General features: G+C 48.3%; 1 protein-coding gene across 9 annotated transcripts in view; it reads right to left on the bottom strand.

The window, feature by feature from the left end:
* Positions 1–15,666, bottom strand: part of WIZ (WIZ zinc finger) — a 1,545,343-nt gene that overhangs the window by 1,164,257 nt on the left and 365,420 nt on the right. The gene's annotated exons all lie outside the window — the stretch shown is intronic.

The following is a 15,666-nucleotide window of genomic DNA, read 5'->3' on the forward strand; positions in this document are numbered from 1 at the left end:
GTCCAGCACCCAACGTCGGTGGAGATGGACTCCCACACGCTGATGAAGCTCGCCAGCCGGCCTCCCACCGGGGTGCTTCGGTGGGGGCCCGACCCCACGGCCGGTTCAGTCCTGTTTAGACGAGGCTTTGCCGCCTTGTCCTCCTCGGCGATGACGGCGGGGTCCGCCTGACTTGCCTCGTCCCCTGTAAGCTTCCTGTGACGACGAACGGGCCGCTTGACGGTAGGTGGAAAATCCGCCGCTGGAACCTTTGGAGGCACCCTGTTTGCCTCTGCCGCTCCGAAAGGGCGGCCGCCGTTGCTGGAGAACCCCAAGAGCCCGGGTCGTCTCTGTGTCCGCCTTGATGGCTTGAAGGGAATCGTCCACTGTTTTCCCAAACAGGTTGTTTCCGTCGAACGGCATGTCCAAGACTCTGGTCTGCACGTCCTGACGGAAGTCAGTAGCCTTGAGCCATCCACGACGCCTAAGGCACACGCCGTTGCCCAACTGGCGAAATCCAGTGTCAGCAATGTCCGCCGCAATCGTAATGGCGTGGTCCGACGCTACCTCTCCTTCCTGTAAGATCTCTAGGGCTTCCGCCCTCTTGTCATCCGTAGGAAGTCCAGAAGGGGGGCTAGTTTGTACCACAACTCCCTGTCGTAGCGTGCTACGATAGCCAAGGCGTTGGCCGCCTTAATCGTCGTCGCTGCAGACGAGATGACACTGCGTCCCATCGTATCTAATTTCTTTCCCTCGCTGTCCGGCGGGGAGGTCGATGTAGAGGCCGCACCCCCCCCCCGCTTTCTTCCTGGCCGCCGCGGAGACGACCGAGTCCGGGGTCGGCTGTGCCCGAAGGCACAAGGGGGCCGCGTCCGGGACCCGGTACTTCTTCTCGTACCGATCCCTTCTAGCCGGCGTCGTGGATGGGTTCTTGAGGAGGGCGAGGCCCTCATCCCAAATATCGTCCAGTAGAGGTACAGAGAGGACCGTCTTCCACTTGGCCTCGCGTTGTTGATAAAGGAAACCTTCCTTCTTCTCTTCCGGGCAGAGCTGGAAAAGCTTGGATGCCCTGGCGATCATGGAGTGAAACGATCCAATCTCGTCGGGCGGAGAAGCCCGGGTGGGAGGTGATGGCAGATCCTCGTCGTAAACCTCGTCGTCTGTACCCGTCGCAGCCGTGTCAGTCCCCGTATCATCCCCACGTGTCGTGGACGGGGAGGAGGGCTGAACAGGGCGCGATGGCTGAAAAGGAGGCGGAGGATGAATCCTTCTTCTCTTAGGGGGAGGGCTCCCAAAAGGGCCTGGCTCCGGGTCCCCCGTCGGGAGCGGTTCCTCCGCTGGTGATAACGGCAGTCTCGTCCTTATCTCCGAGCATAAGGACTGTATAGCCAACAAAATGGCCGCCGAGTTGTCTTGTGGCGCTGGTGGAGGGGAGTCCGACGGGCGGTCAGGAGCCCCGTCGGCACCCTCGACATTATCGTCGTCTCCTACATCGGGGTCCCTCCCGACGGGCTGGTCTTCTTCCACGCCACCGCCGTGGCTTAAAACTTCGATCAGCTCTTCCTCAGAGGTTGAGGCCGAATCCACGACGACCTCCTGCCCCCTCTTTTTCTTCTCCGCCGGAGGTTTCACGGGGGTCCTGTCGATGGGCATAAAAGAGGACTCCCTCCGCGGTGGCAGGGAGACTCTGAGCCCCGAGGTCGCCACCACTGGTGTAGCCTCCACAGGCTGAGCCAGGGCCGCCGCGACTGTCTCGATAGAGGCCTTGGCCGGATGGATTAAGGCTTTCACCACCTTAGGTGCGCTCACCGCCTTCTCCTTGGGGGGAGGGTCACTGCCTCGCTCCCCCTCCGATGGGGCCTTCAAGCTCGACCGGGGTCTCTCCAGGAGCTTCGCCGGGTGCTCAGCCTTCCTCTTACCCGAGCCAGAGCGTTGGCTCGTGGTTGATGGCGCCGGGGAGGATGCACCCTGCCTGGCGCCCGTAGAGCCCGACCGTTCGGCGCTCCCGGTGCCAGCGGACTTGCGGTGCTTGGCCTTCTGTTGGACCCCCGTCGCAGGGGCGCCCTCAAAGGTCTTAGAAAACCGCTCTGACTTCTTCTTCTCGTCTGACGGGCTCTTCCCTTCCAGCCAGTTTGCGAGACGTTGATGGCGGTCCTTCATGGTCCGCTCCGACATATTGCCGCAAAACGCACAGTCCTTCTCCACGTGCGTCTTGTCCTCATGTAGGCAGTAAAGACAAAGGGAGTGTTCGTCCTCCTTAAAGACATTCTGAAGCTGGCATCCAGGGCAGACCCTGAACAGCTTTCCGGGCGTCGAGCTTCCCTTCTCCTGGGCCATGTCCGAGATGGGCCTGAGAAACTTCTGGAGTCCTCCAAAAGCATGGCTCGACGAAATCTTCACCCTTGAGGGGCGTGGACGAATCCGACACGGGTCCCCGTTGATCGGATGAATAAACGGTGGAGCTTGAGGCTCTTTTGACCGAAAAAAGAGACATTTTTTTGAGAAAAAAAGTGAAAAAAAGCACTAACGCTCGAGAGCAATAGCACGAGGATCCCAACACTTGAACGTGCAGTAAAAATCAGAAGATGGCTGCCAGAGGCAGGGCTTAGGTAGAGGGCAGTCATTGGCTGTGGTCAGTATGATGCAAAGATCAGTGATTGGTTACTACTACGAAAGACAGATCAGAAACGAAATTGATACTGATTTTTTCTTTACCGAGGATTCCCAGCCTGACGACGGGGAATATTCATGAGCATGTGAATCCATGCCGGACCCCATGCTGGAGAAACAGAAATTCCTATCTTTAGTTCATAGTAGTTGGTTTATCCAACACATAATAGTGTGCAGGCGACGGGAGGGTTCAAAGCTTGAACCTTCTCCTTCTTTGTTTGGAATTCTGTTAATCCCCATTCCCATAGGACTCCATGGGAATGGGGAAGGAACAAGTTACTTACCTGTAACTTTTGTTCTCCATCATGGGTCTGGCATGGATTCAAATGCCCATGAATATTCCACGCAAGAGGCCTTTGGCTCCCGGAGGAGAAGTCGCTACACATCAACGTCCTGGAGCTCCGAGCCGTGTTCTGGGCCCTCGGGTCATTCCTTCCATCCCTCAAGAGCAAGGTGGTGAGGATCTTCACCGACAACACCACCACGATGTTCTACATCCGGAAGCAGGGAGGCACCAGATCCCCAGCCCTATCCAAGGAGGGCCAGGATCTGTGGCATTGGGCCGTCGTCCAAGGGATGTTTCTGGTACCCTTCCACCTGGCAGGGATAAAGAACACCATCGCCGACTCACTCAGCAGGGAGCTATGCTTGTGCCACGAGTGGGAACTGCAGCAGGATCAAGTGGATCTGCTATTCCAACGATGGGGCAATCCCAGATCGACTTATTCGCGACGGCGATGAACGCCAAGTGCCGGAAGCTCGCCAGCAGGTCTTCCCAGCCGGGGAGCATGGGCGATGCCTTCTCATTCCCCTGGGACGGCCTGTTCCTCTATGCGTTCCCTCCGTTGCTGCTGCGACTCATCAGCCAACTCAGACGGTCCCCGGTGCAGGATGATCCTCATCGCACCGGCGTGGCCGAGACAGATATGGTTCCCGGACCTTCTGGACATGTCAACGTCCACCCCCCAGTCAAACTGCCAACTGACGCGAATCTCTTCTCCAGAGAAGGAGGCGCCATCCTCCACCACGACCCGGGGTCGCTGAACCTGCAGGCCTGGCTCCTGCAACACTAGAGTTTGGAGGGTACGATTTCCTGGCGGACTGCAAGGAGATGCTTGCAAAGGCCAGGGCGTCCTCAACTCTCAAGTGCTATGGACACAAATGGAAGAGGTTCTCTGTCTGGTGCCGTGCACAGAAGATTAACCCTCTGCAGATTACGGCTCTTCAAGTGCTGCCGTACTTGCTATCGCTGGCCAAGGCGGGGCTGGCCCATGCCTCCATCAAGATCCATCTGGCGGCTCTCCCGCTACACCAGAACTCCGAGGCGCTCATCCCTGTGGTCCCATCGCCTGGTGAAGGAGTTCATGAAGGGACTGTTCCGATCCATCCCGCCGATGAAGGCTCCAGCCCCGGCGTGGGAACTCTACGTGGTGCTGACCAGGCTCATGGGGCCGCCATTCGAGCCTCTGCATTCGGCACTGTTGAAGTTCCTGTCGTGGAAAACAGCGTTTCTTGTGGCCATCAACTCCACACGACGAGTGGGAGAGATCCAGGCCCTCTCTTGTAAAGCCCCATGCCTGACTTTCCACGAGACGAGGGTGGTGCTGAGGACGCACCCCTCCTTCATGCTCAAGGTGCCGTCGGACTTCCACCTCAACGAGCCCTTTGTGTTACCTGTTTTTTTTCCCCGTCACCTTTGTCACCGGCCGAGAGGACTTTGCACTCGCTGGATGTAGCTAGAGCGCTGAAGTTCTACGTGGACCGCACGAAGAGTTTTCGGAAGACCTCACAGCTGTTTGTGAACTTTGGACCTGTGAACCAACGGAAGGCCCTCTCGAAGGCTTCCATTTCCAGATGGCTTTCTGGCTGCATCATGCACTGTCACCGGTTGGCAAACCGACCGTTGCCCGGACGTCGGAGAGCCCATTCGAACAGAGCGATCACTGCTACCACTGCGACATCTGCAGGGCTGCTACGTGGAGGTCGATGCAGACCTTCACGAGATTCTACTGCGTCAACCGGGATTCCAGGGAGGAGTCCAGAGTCGGCAACGCAGTGCTGCGCAACCTGTTCGCTTGAAGGTGGGACTGGTGAGGAGATAAGAGGTGCTTAATGTTGAGTGATGACATGCTTAATGTTGAGCCTTGCCACCTCCCGTGGTTGTGCATGTGTGTACCGCTATGTATTCTTGTATTCATGAGCATGTGAATACATGCCAGACCTTATGCTGGAGAAGGAACAAGTTACTTACCTGTAACTGTTGTTCTCCAGCATGGGTCTGGCATGGATTCACATGCAAACCCTCCCTCCTACCCCTCTGCGGTTCTTCACTTGGTCCTACTACCACTTTACGTGCTACTAAATCTGAAGATGGCTGCCAGAGGAGGGGCTTAGGTAGAGGGAGGGCAGTCATTGGCTGGGGGCAGTATGACCCAGAAACCAGTGATTGGTTATAAGGATAAAGACAGTTCAGAAACGAAAAAAACTGATTTTTTTTTACCGAGGATTCCCAGCCCGACGACAGGGAATATTCATGAGCATGTGAATCTATGTCAGACCGCATGCTGGAGAACTGGAAACACCCGCACCATAGTGTAATGGTGCCGGTGTTTCCATGTCCGTCTGCAGGCGGGTGGTGTTAAACCCGCCAGGTCAGACCTGGCGGGAGTGACACCTCCCGACTGCAGGACTCAATCAGCGGACTGGAAAGAACCGTGGTGGCGGATTTACCACCACTGTTCTTTCCGGACCGGCTGACTCGTAATGAGGACCATAGACTTAAAAAAGTCGGATTTTGGTAAGGGTGTTTTGTCGAAGGAATGGAGGGTTTCTTCGAAGGTGTCGAAGGAATCTTCGACGAACTCGAAGCTGTCGGCACCGATGGCATTGACGAAGTTGTGGATGATTTCGACAACTTCTGCTTTTTATGAGGTATCGGTGAAACACTCTCTCGAGGATCTCTCGACGACTTGTCGACTCGAGTTTTACGGGTTTCACCCATACTACTGTGTTTTACCGCAGTAGTTCCCGACTTCCCTGTGTCGTCCAATGGAGCGACCGGGGTCTGGCTCTTTTGGGGTTTCTTTGAGGGGGTCGAGGCCACATTCTCAAAGACCTCCATCATTTTTCTTCTAAAATGTTCCCATTTTCTTGGGGAATCCGATTTTGTAGGACATCGAACCAATTCAGTCGATGTATTGGATGATGACAAAGGAGTCAATTTAATTAGAAAACCTACAGAATTGCATAGCAAATTGTTATGCGATACTACTTATTGTATGCCTTGTATTGCACCACCCTACTCTCAATCCTTCTTTTCTCCACTCTATAGATTTCACACCCCACTCACTCTCCCTTCCCTGCCACACCCTTGCACTCCATGTACTTTCTACACTCTGCCACTACACCCCTACCACACTCTTAAACACTCCCTTCCTACACTGTCATTCACTCTCACTTCCACACACTTTAACAAACACACCTACACTCTTTCCAATAGGTACTTCATCTCTCTCTCTATCACACACACACACACACACTTCCGGGTTGTTTTCTCTCTGGCCTCTTCCCATTGGCTATAGCCAATTCATTGTGGTCTTTTCACCTAAGGGTACGTTGCTGTCTTGCAAAGGCACAAAAATTCCTCCTAGCCCTGTCCTCATTTCCTCAGTGGTACATTCAGTGTTGTAGGCAATTGACCCTGTAGCAAATGGAATCCGCGCTCTGCTCGTTCCACTCTTAGATGTGTGCTGTCTTTTTCACTTTGCCAGCAGCTGGTTGCTGCAGTAAGCTGGGATGCTGTTCTTCTGCAGCCAGCTGAACTAGACTGGTCTTTAAGTGCATTCTAGTCTGAACAGAAAACAAAAACATGGGTTATGGCACTGGGTGATGAAGAGAGGTACTGTTTAAACATTCAAGACACTGTTGGGGGTGGAGGGTCAGGGAGGGTTCAGGACTGGGACCCCGTCCTCCGACAACTCCCTCACCCCACCACATGGGTAGGACAGGCTCTGGCATTCCTGCTCTATGCTGGGCGGAGTTCCCTGTTCCTAATAAGGTCAGACACCTGACCCTATCTCACACACCGCCAGTAAACACAATGATTCTTTGAAAGCTAATAACAACAGATTGTTATTGTGCTTATTGCTAGGTACATATACCGTGTTCTTTTACATTTTTCTATTTCCTTATTTTGATCACTGCTATTATATAACGCTGGATTACAATGCGAACACTCCACCAAGATTGCACTCAAACATGTCGAAAATTCTCTTAGCAATTGTGTAGGTTTTTTCATTAAATTGACACTTGTGTAGCACAGATAGTTATTTAAATTCCACTTTTCAATGAAAGCACAGCTCATCCTGCATTCCTCTCTTGCCCTGTAGCCTCTCTCCTCCGCCCTTACTCTGTTTACTGCAGGTTCAAATGCGCTAATGGAGAGAGAGTGCAGCAGTAATAATCTCCACCACTCTTACGAGAGGGCCAAAGTGCTACGTGGGAGTGTTAGGCAAGAAAAGTTCTTTTTTAAAATATTTGCAAACCAGAATTAATCGGGAAGATACTTTAAGTTAGCTAACTATATCCTGTTGGCAAAATCAGTATGTGTTTTTCAGTAAAGTTTAGTTCAATTTACCTAAATCTCAGTGTCAACTATTTTTCTTTTTGTAGGCGAAAACGCATCGTATGACCGATTGCCTATTTTGAATATGTACATGATCACACAGTCAAATGCTTTTGATGGCAAACCCAATTCTAAGACTGTCAGTTTGAATACACTTGTGCAAATGGTGCTGAACCCAGGAGAAGATTGCAAACTCATTGACATTCTATCTTATCACACTGTTGCTTCATACAAGCTATTCTGAAAGTGAGATGTCCACAATCTACAATATTTGATTGCCCAGTCCTCTGTCTGCTACAGCACCCATTCTGGTTAATCTGTTTCTTTCCACTTACATAATGAATACACAAAGCTAACTAGATGTAGTGGTAAATGGTTCCATCCAGTCTGTACATCAACAGACCTACTAAAATTCCATACACTGGATTTAGCCCCGAGATTGCTTTGCTCTATGATTATGATTGCATTATAGCTTCACGCCTGCGGGAGAGAGCTGGCCAATCCGTAGGCCAGGAAGGCAAGTGGAATCTGCACACAGCCGTCTGCATTTCATCCTGGCCCACTGCGCCTCTTCCCAGTCTTCACCCCATTGAGGCAGTAGACCAGGCCGAATCTCGACTGGACTGCCACACCATGAACCCCCTCTGCCCTGTGGACCTGCCTGCTAACCTCCATGTCCTGGAAATAGTTATATGTGGCCATATCATATATGTAATTTCTTTTCAAGGGAAGCATGAATTGCGCGCAGCCTGGTTCCCTTTAAAAAAAAAAAAAAAAAAAAAAAAAAAAAAAAAGGATCTGCGCCCCCAATGGTGGCTAAGAGTGCTAATAGTGATAAATACCAATTTCATGGGAATGCAGAGCTGGAATGCTGCCCCTGGGACTACCTGGCTCTGGCTTGAAGGCAGTTTGCATTACTGCCCTCCCACGAAAGGTGCATTTAGCTCCATATTCCAAACCGTTGATATCAAGCTATGACTTACCTTTAACATTTTTGCTTTTGATTCATGAAACTTCCGAACCTCTCCTTACACAGCAAATGAGGGGTCAAGCATACAATATACGGGACACTGCCCTGTGCAACACTGGCTTCACCCAGCTGCACAGATCCTTGCACTGAAAACGTTTTTCAGATCCTTATTATCGTATTTGTTTATTTATCTCCATTCATACGTTTTACAGACACTCTGCACACTAATATCTACTTCAGTGGTACACAAAAATGCTGTATTGTTGCTAATTGTATGTTGTGCATAGAAATAACTTCTAGCGGCATTAAATACATTAGTACAACATTGCTAATTAAATAGGGTTATTTGCTAATAAAGAAAATATTAATTAGCAAACTGTGCTATCAATTTCTGACAACTAATTTACGCCTTGCTTATCATTGCCCACCATTTTCACTGCTCTACCTTTCTCATTCTACTAGACCGTTATTCTGCCTTCGAAGGAGGGAGGCGTGATTTACAGTGTCAAACTCTTTCACTCCTTGTCTACAAGAGCCCAGTACTCCACAAACGCATAACCAAGTGCCTACCCACCATCAACTAACGGATATGTCCACTGTTGGTTCATGCTAAACTGTTGTACTCCACTGGGTGTCCCTCTGACCTTTGCCTCTCCATCTCATAGGATTCCAGCACCACCTGCCAGTCATCTCTTCCCTTGGCTGTTCCTCAAAGGTCAGCCTTAAGCCCACTCCTCGTTAACTTATACATCAGTTCCTTTGACAAACTAACTTCCTGCTTTGTCTTTAACTATTACCTAGTCCCCGATGATACTCTAATAGTTTTCTTCTTCACCTCTACAAACGCATAACCAAGTGCCTACCCACCATCAACTAATGGATATGTCCCCTGTTGGCGCATGCTAAACTCGTCAAAAGACCCCATAATCTCCTCTCCGAGTAACCGCCCCCTGCCCGCCATGACGACCACATCCATTAACCCATGGCAAATTTCCGTTTATCTTGGATAATGACCTAAAACTCTACCAGTTCATCAGGGACACTGCCACTCCTAACCATTGGAAAAATCTGCCTACACCTCATGCACCCCTCGACTAAAAGCCTCAGCCCCCCACCCCTTGTGCTCAGTAAACTAGACTACTTTGCAAACCCACTTTTTGGTCTACACTGGGTCCCCTTTGCTCCACGCAACAAATTTCTCGACTTTAGGGCACACAACATTTTCCACGTACCCAGATCCTCCCCCAGATCCATCTACAGTGACCATGCTGGAAGGCTCTCAACATAAAATCACTCTCTTTAAATCCACCTATGGTCTTGCCTCCAACTACCTCGGTGAATGCATCTGTTAGGGAGAATTCTCATTCTATGGCTAATTTCCCTTACCTATAGAGTCCCCCAGCAGCTTTGCTGGATTTGAATGGTTTGTTTCCTTTTACCTGCTAAGAGTGACACTCTTTTTCCCACTTTTAGGCATTTTTGCTATGTGTGTTCTAGGCTATTTTTGTGTTTAATGCCTATGGGATCTTTCTCAACCTCATAGGAACCATCTTTATTCACATGTGTTACACAGCACCCTCAGTGCAGTGGCACAGGGGTGTCGTAGCGACCCCCAAACATAGACTCCATACCCTGAGACTGACTACTGTCTCCCAGGGCATGTAAAGTCCCCGTTGACTTTACTAGTCAAATCCTATGAACTAAACCAGTACAACCCATCTTTCTATGGAGGTATTGGAAGGGGTTAATAGTTTTTTCCCCATGTTCATTTTCGAGAGGGTACCGTACAGTACCGATCTCAAAGGTTTCAGGCTGGTGGCAGTGGTTACTACCATAAAAATTTTACCGCAAATATTTCCCTATGGGATTTTCCCATTGTTCGAGGCTACCACTTTTTCTGACAGCCTCTAACATACTGCCGGTGTATTTTAATATTAACTTTACTCCGGTAGGTTTTTGTTGCCAGAACTTTAATATAACTTTTTTCTCGTGTCCTCTTCTAAACTCCTCACCCAGGTTGGGAATCCTTTGTTCGTCCTTTTGGCACTGAGTCTGGGGTGGGTCCATTGTGTGGGAGGGAGAGTAGGACCCCTGGACAGGGTTGCCTCAGCAACCCATGTCGCACTCTATCCTGATAGGTTGGAGGGTCTCCCGCCAAGATGACCACTCCACTGTGTGAGTGACAGCTAGGCTGTATGAATGGGGATCTTTTTGCATAAAAGCAGGGTCCTGAGGACGGGAAGAGCAAGACGTCGCCATTGGAACTAAGATGCCGAAGAGGAGAGAAGCCAAAGACATCTGCAATGACTGAACCACCGGTGAAGCCCTGCTGCAGCGTCTCGCCACTTTTCTCCACACAACGAGAGAAGATCTTCACCTGCAAGAGCCTTCTTCCCTTGAGCTGGTGGGGCCAACCAGTTTGTCTATCGCCTTCCCGGACCTGCCTTGGTCGAATCTCCCGTACCCTGTACTCGGAGGCCGGATAGCCAGGCACCAGTCCCCCCGGACCGCGATTTAAAGGAGCGTACCTTTTATTCGTCGGGCAGCACCGCGGCTGGTTTCATCCCTGTGTAGTGCAGTAACTCAAACCTTCCTCCATGACGAGAGCCTCTCTTCCTCTGCTGCATCACCCGAACTGTAGGAACTGCCAGGAACAACAGCCACCGCAGGAGCCACTTCTTCATTTTAAGGTACATTGTTCCGTCAGGCCGCCCTTTCTTCGCGGTACCACTAAAGGTGTTTTAAATCCTTTACCTACGTGTTGGGTTGGCCGCCCCTCTCTCTTAACATTGTCTTTTCAACTTCTGCATCCATCTTTTCCACTTCGTTAACCAAAGACTTGACTGCAGCTACAAGAACATTTTGCTCTTGGGCCCTTGCCCTGTACCAACTGACTTTGGCACAGGCCTACTGACTCTGGTCACATTTGTTAGATCTGCCTTCTTTAGATTGATTCTCAGCTAGAACTGTGTGGTGCACCTCTTTCTTTTAACTACCCTTTCCTTCCCAATTTTAAACCTTGTGAAATGCCATTTTGCTCAGTTTTCATTTAAGTATTGCCTATACTGATGCACTGTCTTGCTTAAACCGGTCCACAAACTTATGGTAAGTGTTGCTAGGGTGTGTAAGAACCTATTTCTATATAACTTGTGCTTTCCCTCCCTTGTGAGGAATTGTTAGAGGATCACTTGTGTGTAGTTGTCACTGTGCCGTTTTGCTCAGTTTTCACTCTGGTTCACTTGGTCTACAATTTAACTTGGGAGTGTGTATAGTTTTCCTTTGACTTCATTTTAACTTGCTTGATGACTGTGATGCATGTGTTTTATCTAGAAGTGTGTAAAATAAATATATAACTACTTTTTACTACAAAGCTTTGGTCAGTGTTTCCTTGTGCCATAATACTGAAGGCCTATTGTGTAAACCCTGAATACTGCTCATCTCCCTCTTGGGATTAGTCTGACTGCTCAGCCTCAGCTACCAACTAAATCTTTGTGGTACAGACTGATACCAAAGGGGACTTATTGCTCTCACCTGTAGTCCTAATCTCGTTTAGTGCTCCCTATGGGAGCTGCACAGGATTCTGCCTAACAGCATCTCACTATATTCTCCCTCTCAAACTCTTCACAACCTACCAGCCCCCTGCCCTGCGGTAGTGGCCCCATAGTTATGGTTAAGTTGCTCAACTCATAGGAAGAGCACTTTTTGGGCCACTTATAACTTTACTCCCCCTGGACGAATCCTTACCAAACTTTGCAAAAAAAAAGTATACGCTGCCTCTGAATTTTATTGACCAGCTTGGTGAGGTTTCTTCAAAGAGGGTTGGGGGGCAAAGTTGTAGAGTTTGCCAAAATATTTTTTCCATAGACTCAATGGAAAAAATATTTTGCTCACGTCTACAGCCCAAACCACTGGACGGATTTTCCCCAAATTTGCGGCACGAGTGACAGCTTGGTCCCGAAAGCGTGCTTTTGTAGATTTAGTGTAATACGTCCAGTAGTTGTTTTTAAAACGGCTCAAAAGTAGGTAAAACATTTTTTTTGTGATATCTGGGTTCGGTCAGCGGACATTGGGCGCACCCACTGATTGGATAGTCAAAAGCGTGAAAGGCGTCTTTTTTTTTTTTTTATTAACGCCTGCCATGTTGGATTCACACCGCAATACAAATCTATACAAAACAATGTTTAAAACACAACATTGCACTTTTCAAACTCATCAACCAATCACTGGGGAGGTGGAGGGATGAGGATGGGATGGGATATGGCAGTAAGAAGCAAGAAACGATTGTTTTCAACCCCAAAGTCCACAAACAGTTCGGATACAGTCCCGTGAAGTTCGTGAACACTTCAGATGTTCGGGGACATCTACGCCTATTTCTGCATTACTGGGTTGGTGAAAATCAGTTTTTGGATGGCTTATAACTTTGGTGCCACTCAATGAAACTGCATGAAATATTGGAATTGTATTCTAGACCTGATTCTGAATGGTTTTGGAAAGTGTGGAGCGGTTTTGTCAAGAGAGAACAAAATTAGAGGGCACGTCCCAAAATATTATAAAGGCTTAAAAATGCTGTCCCATTTGACGAATCTGCACAAAAGTTTGCATAACGATTCTAAATCTAGATATAAATGTGTTTGAAAAGTTTGGCAAGATTCTGTCAAGAGGGGCCAAAATTAGAGGGGGGTTCCCAAAATATTGTGAAGGCTTAAAAATGTGGTGCCATTTGAAGAATCCACACAAAAGTTTGCAAAATGATTTTAGATCTAGATATACATGTATTTGTAAAGTTTGGTGGGATTTTATCAAGAGGCGGGGTCTCAAAATGTTTAGATGGCTCATAACTTTGTTGCTGTTTGACGAATATGGAGAAAAGTTTTCTGAAAGATTATAGACCCAACCTTGAATGTGCATTAAGGCTTGAAAAAGTTTATTCTGACACTTTTGCAATTTATGGCAGAAAACTCTTACTTTAAATATAAAGATCAATATTACTTTCACATTTCTGGAACATCTATGGGGGCAACGATAGCCCCAACGTACGCCGACTGCTCTATGCATAAGTATGAAAAGGACCACATATTAGATCATGCAGTATGGCGTAATGACATCACCCTTTGGGTACGGTATGTAGATGATATTTTTGAAGTATGGTCAGGCACACAAGAAAGTCTTGAAGGATTTTCTTTTTTTGCATATCAACAATATAGACCTTCGAATTCAGTTCACTTATGAATTCTCACAAGAGCGCATACACTTTTTAGATGTAGAGATTAAGATACTAGAAGGTACTTACACTACGAATATGTTTCACAAGGCAACAGAGTGCAAAAACATGCTCCACTGGTTAAGCTTCCACCAGCCAAGCCTAATTAGGAATTTGCCATTCAGTCAGATGCTACGAGTTAGGCGCATTGTCAGCGATCCAGAAGAATACACTAAGGAAATTGGTTTTGTGGGTGATAAATGCGTTGCCCGAGGTTACAAACCAGAGGAAATCAATGGGGCAACTGCAAAGGCAGCTAGCATACAACAAAAATACTTATTTGTTTGTTTATTTAATATAGCGCAAAACCAAACCCGTGGGTAGCTGGGCGCAAACATTACAAGGATACTTGAGAACTTAGTTACATAGAAATGCAGGATACTTAGGAAACTTGGTTACATACGAGTAATAAAAACAGTTGAGACAGAGTGGCATAGATGCAACCATGAGTTGGCAGGGTCGAGAATGGGACCCATTGACATTCCTGGATGCAAGCAACAAATATCAGAAGTATAGAGGCAAGGTGATCAGAAAGGACAATGGGTGGCCCGGCGAAAGGTCCTAAGGGAGGAGAAGCAGTCAGGTTAAACGTCATTAGAGCGTTGCCAGGCATGGACCTTTAGCCTGAAGCTGGGGTAGGGTTGGTCAGTTCTTAGGTCTAATGGGAGTCCATTCCAATTTTGGGAAGGTATGACAGGAAAGCAGGAGTCACCGGCTGTGCTTTTTTTGTATCTGGGCACCACTAAGGTGTAGGCGTTGGACATTCTTGTGGGACGATCCGAAGTTCTCTTGTTGAGTCTCTGCCAGGTATGGGGGAGCTATGTTATTGAGACATTTAGAAGAGAGAAAGTTTTAAGGGCAATCCTGACCTTAATTTTAAGCCATTGGATATTGGCTGAGTCGCTTAAAATGAGAAAAACACCTTCTGTGCAAAGTCTGAATGTATTTTGTATTTTGTTAAGTGGCGGCTAAGTTATACGACTATTGTATGTACATACATTTTTACACTTTCAAAAAAATAAAACATGGGCAGATTTCCAGCAAACTTGTTTAAGGAGCATTGGCAAGGACCTTAAAGCATGGTTTTGCAAATATGCCTGTGTTTTATTTTTTGACAAGTGTCATAATGTAGGTACAAAAAATAGTGATATACCTTTGGTGACTGGGGTATAGCCTTTGGCCATGGGCAGATTGTCTGGGTCATGGCATACGGTCATGACCCAGACAATCTGACTACTGGCCATGACAACGAGGGATGACAAATGGGGTTAAAGTGGCCATGTCCACTTGGGACCGGCTATGGGATAGTGGGAATAGGTTTGAAAGAGAAAAAGAATGTGCACGTGGTAATATGGTCATAGGGTTCTCTCTTCGCCTTCTGCAGGCTGCCACGGAAAGGGAAGAGAGGCTCTGTACGGAGCCCCGCCCTTCCCTTTCCATGGCGGCCATTTTCGAAAAAGGATTTTCCTTCCTACAGGCGCTCCGGTGTGGGAAGAAGAATCCTTTATTTTTTAGCACCCCGGATTCCCTCTGTGGGAAACCGGGTTGCTAATGGCTTTTCATCCACCATTCAAGGGGCTGGAATGGGGGATAACGGTCCAGAGCCCTCGTCATCCGCCCTCGCTTTGCATGGGCCGATAACCTGGGCTACCGGGCTGTTATACCCCGTTTCAATCCCTGGAACGGGAGATGAATGCCACGTTATTGCCATTATTATAAACACAAAATGCTAATGGATGTGTTGGAAAATCCTATTGAATCTATGTACTTTACTGAGAAATGTAAAGTAGATGGGAGTCTATAAGATTTGTTTTTTGTTCAATTTTTTAACTGTGAAAGGTGGTTCCTAAAGGAACCTTTCGTTTGTTGTTTTTGATGCATTTATTTTTTTTTGCAGTAGAGGTTAGAAAGTAAGGTGGGGAGGGCACCAAGCACTAAAATGGAGGGCCAAGTGGCCAGCAGAAGATGTTGCGCTTGTGTTACATCTAAGGGAGGGGGCAGTGTTTCTCATGCTCCTTGATTACAGCTTCAAAAGCGCCTCAAAATTGCTTCCCCCTGCAGAGTGGTGTGCAGTATATGCAGAGGACTGTTGTCTTCGAAAGATATTGATCAATAACCTCTTTTATTGCTTGCAAGGTAGCCGTTGGGATTTTGTGTCCCACC

This window comes from Ambystoma mexicanum, chromosome 3q (genome assembly GCF_040938575.1).
Source record: "Ambystoma mexicanum isolate Mex_15411 chromosome 3q, UKY_AmexF1_1, whole genome shotgun sequence".
In the NCBI taxonomy this organism is placed as follows: Eukaryota; Metazoa; Chordata; class Amphibia; order Caudata; family Ambystomatidae; genus Ambystoma; species Ambystoma mexicanum.